The sequence below is a fragment of the Herpailurus yagouaroundi genome, unplaced genomic scaffold (assembly GCF_014898765.1).
Source record: "Herpailurus yagouaroundi ecotype Mexico unplaced genomic scaffold, PumYag 142, whole genome shotgun sequence".
NCBI lineage: Eukaryota > Metazoa > Chordata > Mammalia > Carnivora > Felidae > Herpailurus > Herpailurus yagouaroundi.
This window is the reverse complement of record NW_024412397.1, coordinates 12784292-12790847: the sequence shown is the minus strand read 5'-3', so window position 1 is coordinate 12790847 and position 6556 is coordinate 12784292.

Below are 6556 nucleotides of genomic sequence, written 5' to 3'. Positions count from 1 at the left end.
ATGTAGATGTAGATGTAGATGTAGATGTAGATGTAGATGTAGATGTATATGCATATATATAAATTTATTCTGCTGCTGAAAGAGAATTTGCTGCTTTAGCAGTTTGACACCATCAAATTTGAGAATGCTCTGGAATCCCTGGAATCTGTTATTTAGATTTAAAGGATGCAAGAGGAACAGGAGGCTGAGTTTTCTCATATCAAAGGTCAGTTCCCTTTGTGTTGATTCTAAAATAAGACTTATTTGTGGAGCCCTGACTAAATCTGGTTCAGTGAAAGCCACCCAAGTCCACCAGGATGCCAAGAAAGACTCTTATTTGAGATCTGCGGACCTAGAATCCATCCAGAATATCTCCCATCTCGTGGGAAGCAGGCTGTGGACCAGGTGACGTGATTTGAGGCACCCCCTGACCGCTCTAAACACGCACATGTCAAGAATGCCTTTTATTGTCATTTCCTCTTAAGTCTTGCACATTAGAATTTTTCTCTGTCTGTAATACATTTTATGCAAATTTAAAATATATATAAAAACCAAGGAGAAAGTGTGTGGTTGTTAGGCATTCACACATATAATGTAAACTTACCAATTCAAATTGCATTCTTTCTCAACTAGCTTGACCCACAGATGGACATAAAGGGCAATTTCTTTCTTTGGAAGTAGTAAGAAGTCGGGGGAAAGGAAGATTTGTGCAATAGGAGGAAAGTATTGGTTCATCACATGGCCAAGGAAGGAAGGACCAGAAATGGCAGATATTGGGAGATACAACTCTTCCCTTTGCCAGGCTTCTCTCTTATTCTATTCCCTCACTCCATACAGCCAGGCTAATAACAATCACTTCCATACTTTTAAATTTCCCAACAGTTTCCAAACTGGAATCAGGGAATTCTGGAATCAGAGTATCTGTATCGAATTTGCTAGCAACAAAAATCTATAGACAGTTAGTCATAGTTAGTTGCATTGGGGCACCTGGCTGGCTCAGTCAGTATAGCTTGAGATCAGTGTTGTGAGTTATGGCCCCACATTGGGCATAGAGATTGCTTACAAATAGAAACTTAAAAAAAATTAAAAAAATATATTTCATTTTTAATTGTAGTGAAATATATATAAATAAAATTATAACATTCACTCTCTTAACCTTTTTTAAGTGTCCAGTTCTGTCGTGTTAAGTACATTCACACTGTTGTGTAACCGATACCTACAATTTTTTTGCATCTTCAATATGAATCCTCTATATGTATTAAACAATAACACCCCATTTTCCACCCTCCCCTCCAGCCCCTGGCCACCACCGTTCTACTTTCTGTCTCTATGAATTTGACTACTCTAGGCCCCTTATACAAGTGGAATCACATGTTATTTGTTCTTTTGTGTCTGGCTTATTTCACTTAGCATAATGTCCTCAAGACTCATTCACATTATGGCATGTGTCAGAATCTGTTTCTTTTTTAAGACTCAGTAATATTTCATTATGTCTATATATCAGGTTTGGTTTATCCATTCTTTTGTTGATGAACATTTGGGTTAGCTTTCACCTTTTGCTATTGTGAATAATGCTTCCGTGAACATGGGTCTGCAAACATCTCTTTAAGACTGACTTTCAATTCTTTTGGGTGTATACGCAGAAGGGGAATTGCTGGAGAAAGTTCTGTCTTGTCACATCTAAAATGAGGGTGGGAGACACGTTGTGTTTCCAGAAGGAAGCAAACTGGAGGGAGAATGCACTATAATTCAGGACAGTCTATATTATGCACTATAATAGGACAGCCTATATTATGCACTATAATTCAGGACGCTCAAGGTGGCATGAAAAATCCTGTTGCGCTTGTGCATAACAGGAACTTACTAAAAACACCACTGGCAGGCAGTCTCTGCAAGATGTCTCATTTAATGCAATCCCCACAGCAGCCCTAAGAGTGTATTACAGTCTCATGAGAGAGAGCATAGAGTGTGTGTGTGTGTGTGTGTGTGTGTGTGTGTGTGTGTGTGTGTGTTTGGGGGGAGTGATTAACAGTATCTTGAGTTACATTGCCTGGATTTCTAACTCAGACCGGCTACTTACCCATCTGCATGACCTTAGGAAAATTACTTAACTTCTGTGTCTCAGTTCTCTCACGGGGATAATTGTTTTGAGTTGTATTCAGCTAATGCATGTAAAGATTTTTGAACAGTGCCTGTACTAAGCAATCAATATTCATTATAATTATAAACCTCCTTCTTTCCTTTTCTCTCTCCCTCCCTCCTTCTCACCCTTCCTTCCTTTTCATTTCCAACACAAAAAAGAGCCTGAAGTTTACATAACTGACAGAACCAGGATTTGAATCAAGCTGTTTAGGACTCCAGTGAAAAAGCTCTTTCCAGAATTCCATTGCTCCTTCTCCTTGTTAATAAATAGCGGATCTCACTTTGAAATCAGATGATCGTGTGTGCACTTAGTTAACATTTGATTTAGTAAATGTTTATCGAGTATCTACTGTGAGTAAAACAAATACTATGCTGAGTATAGAGGATGCTGTTGTAGCATAAGGAAGACAAGCTAATATATTAAATAAGAGAATGTAGAAAGGAAAAGCAAATCAAATAAGAATGAGCTTTGGAAACAGGAGACTGAAGACAACAGAGCACCCTATTACACGGGGTGGGGGTTGAGAAATGGAGGCTTTCCATAGTTCTTAGAGCTTGCTTTTCCTCCCATCACGAAAACACATCTGTTGGTCTGGTTTCTATCCCTACTGCCTCCCCGCTGGATTCAACAGCACTTCAGTGTTTGGAAGAAAATAATTTGCACAATCATTGCTACTGTTGCTCAGAGCTGTTGTCTCATGGTGAGAGGTGATAAGTGGAGAACAATGAGAAGGAAAACAGCTCCTTACTGAACTCTGGTCCTTCCCTTAACCCTTCCAAGGCATAACAGGGTGTAATTAACCAGCTAGCACTTACCCCGCTAACTCCAGTGTCCCACTGCCCACCGCTAAGCCCGCTTTATTTGTATTTTCTTTACTAAGCAACAAGCTTCCCAGCTTGAGATGTCTGTGTGATATGTAAATGATGCCCTGGATTGTTTTATATTCTGCTCAGCACCGGGAGAGCACTTTCACAACTGTCATCTCTGCCGAAAGATATCAAACGTCAGATGTCAAGGAAGATTCTCAATTTAATTCAGAAAAGCCGGGTGTTTGCTTCCCCGCTCTCCTGATTTACATCAGTTTGTTTCATATTTCGTTGATGATGTAAAGGCGGGTGCTGTTATCTTCACCTTACAGAACCCGAGGTTAATTAGTCTCGAAGGACAGAGGCATTTGAAAACGTTCCAGTGTGGCTGGAGCAGTAGTTGCTCAGGTACACAGAACACAACCTGAGCAAAGGTGTGCAAAGAGGGCTTGGTGGGGACACGCCTGGGAAGAGGGGGGTGGTTAGGGCTTCGTCTTCCAGAGGGGAGCTCTGCTCTTAGCACTCTTTAAATGCTAAGTTGTGATGAACCACACCCCCATCAGGGGTGGGGGGGCCCTAGAAATCCCCTTTACCTGTGATTCCCGGTTGCCTCAGGCTGGTTCCCCTGCCCCAGGCCCCAAGCATGCCTGGCTGCTCATTGTCACTATGGCCTGCGCCCTCCCAGAAGATGGACTTGGGGGAGGAGGGTCCTCCAAACTGGATCTGCAGCAGGAAGGCTTGAAACCCCTTTAGTGTCAGAGATGGCGTTGGGCAACGCAGTAACTTCAGGGTCAGTTTTACCACCATTTTATAGGTTTAGGCGAATCTCTGCAGCCAGATACCAAATTCAGGAGGAGAGAGGCTGGGCTATGTTGTCCCTTTCTCAAAGTGAATCCCGGGTGAATGAAGCCCGGGCAGTTGCAACTTCTACTTTCTGTCGGCATGCTTGCCTTTGCCACTGCACCCATCACTGAGGACTTGTGTAAGCGTAACTGTGAGGGTCACCAAAACAATCCAGGTTCTTCGGACACTTCCTGAGAAGTTTCTCTGAGGCAGGTGGGACAGGCCCTTCTTGCAATGCAAACATCATACGGATAATGCAGGTGTGGTAGGTTGCCACTGCTGGGTGACAGCCTACCGGGGATGAGAATCTAAATCTCCTAGAATTAGTAGTGGTGGCCTTCTCTGGTGATGCAGAGTCTTGGGTGGAGAAGAGAAAACGTGAGGCTGTGCCACCAAGGAGACAAGACGAGTGTGTTTCTCTCCCCCAGAAGGGTGTCTGATAGCTGAAAGGTTAACACGCATTCCAGGCGTGGAATCCTATGTGTTGTTTACTTGTAATTGTGGGAGGGCATGTGGTGAAATCTTCACTCAGTTGTTTGTAATGCCAGAACATGGCTTGGAAATAGTGTGACCATGGCTTTCATCATGGCAACTGTTACCAGGGGTGGCCTTGTACATGGACGAGATCTCAGGGCAAATATGCTCCCCCACTTACCCCCAACAAATACGATGGATAGTTTTTATCTATACTGTGTGATTACAAGACGCCAGGCACATGGGTGCCTAATAATTAGATACACTTTCCCTTTTGACTCTCAGAAGATCCTTGTAATAAAAATTGGCAGGACTGATATCATTTGTTTAAACCCACACCATTCAAAAACTCTGGCAATCGAGCGATTCTTTGTTTTTAAGTTTATTTATTTTTGAGAGAGAAAGAGAGACAGCGCATGTGCATGCACAAGAGGGGGAGGGGCAGAGAAAGACAGAGAGAGAGGGAGACACAGAATATGAAGCAGGCGGCAGGCTCTGAGTTGTCAGCGCAGAGCCCGACGCGGAGGGCCTGAACCCACAAACCGTGAGACCATGACCTGAGCTGAAGTTGGACGCTCAACCGACTGAGCCCCCAGGCACCCTGGCAATTGAACAGTTCTTGCCCATATGTTCTCTATGTTCTTCACAACTGAACATGATGGTTCCAGAAGCACTGCTGAGGTAGGTTAGCAAGGGAAATGTAACTTATTTTCCTTCTGGAGGGCCAAAAGTTAAGACTTAGATTTGTGCGTGGGGTGTCTTAGGTGGAATGCTTTAAAGTCAGGAGCAAATGGTAAGTGGGAGCACAGTTTAACTCAACTTTAATATAGGTAGACAAGCTATAGAATTCATTATGGCTGATGCGGACTCTTGCACGGGTAGGTCTAGACATACAGCAATGCAACCCTTATCGTCCACCGAGGACAGATGTGTATAGTGGCTGTAGTTGCTTTCCGAAGGCCTGATGCTATTTGAGATTTTAGCCCCAGATTCAAAATTAATACGAAGTCACTTGATAGAAAAAACTACTGCATTGTGGTCTGTGGCACTCGCAGCCAGACTCTCCTGGTTGTTGTTTCCAATAACTCAGCAGCAATGCCTGCTCTGAGGCTGTGCGTCCAGGAATCGTGAGTTACTTCATCTCTGTCTTCTTTTCCCTGCTGGTGTCCAGTGGGGTCCTCTGTCTGGACAGTGGAGGCTGGCTGCACTGAGAACAGCTATTGGACTCACAACATTGCTGGCCTGGGGTTGGTCATCAGGAGTCGCTACTCAGGGTTAGTGCCATTTGCAGGCAACACCAGGAAATCAAAATGTCATGGTGCTTCCTTATGGGGGTTTATCTTCTGTTGTTTAACTAAATCACAGAGACATTTTTTTTTTCCTGTAGATATGCTTCAGTTGAGCATGCCCATTAAAAATTATAAAGACCAAAATTACACTAGTAATTTTATCAGGTTTCTGGCCAATGACCAACACTTTCTTTGATAGCAATACTTCTGTTATTGCAGCCAGGTCCCATATTTGCCTTAAAAATAACTATACCAGGGACACCTGGGTGGCTCATTTGGTTAATCATCTGACTCTTGATTTCGGCTCAGGTCATGATCTCACGATCTCACGGTTCATGAGTTCAAGCTCCATGTTGGGCTCTACCCTGACAACATGGAGCCTATTTGGGATTCTCTCTCTCTCTCTCTCTCTCTCTCTCTCTCTCTGCTCCTCCTCTGCTCACACACATGCTCTCACTCTCTCTCTCTCTCTCTCAAAAGTACATAAATAAACATTAAAAAAAATACTGTCCCACATTACCAATTCATGTCAGCCTGGGGTTCCTTATGACTCATAGGTCTCATAGGTGTATCTGTAATTTTACTTTATACCTGGAAATCTCTGAGATAGCTATTCTTTGCTTGACAAACACTTTAACAGGTCTTTTGGCTATGCCTAATCTGGATGGAAAGGTTGAGATAAAATTTACATAATAAGAGCATACCATTTTGCAGGGAATATTTTTATCTTTTCAATATTATTAAATATACACACTCATAGAAAAATACATAAAATATAAATATAATCTATAGACAGATTGAGGAATAGAACATTATCCTATTGTAGCCCAGAATTATCCTTTATTTATTTTATATAACAATCTCCTTTCATCTGAGAGGATACCTATACCAACATAGGAATATATCAGTATTTTTCACTCTGTTGAGAATAAATGTTTGGGCAGTGTTCACTTTTTTGTTTTTTTGCTTTTATTCACAATATAGATACAAGCATACTAGTATATATGTCCTCATACATATGT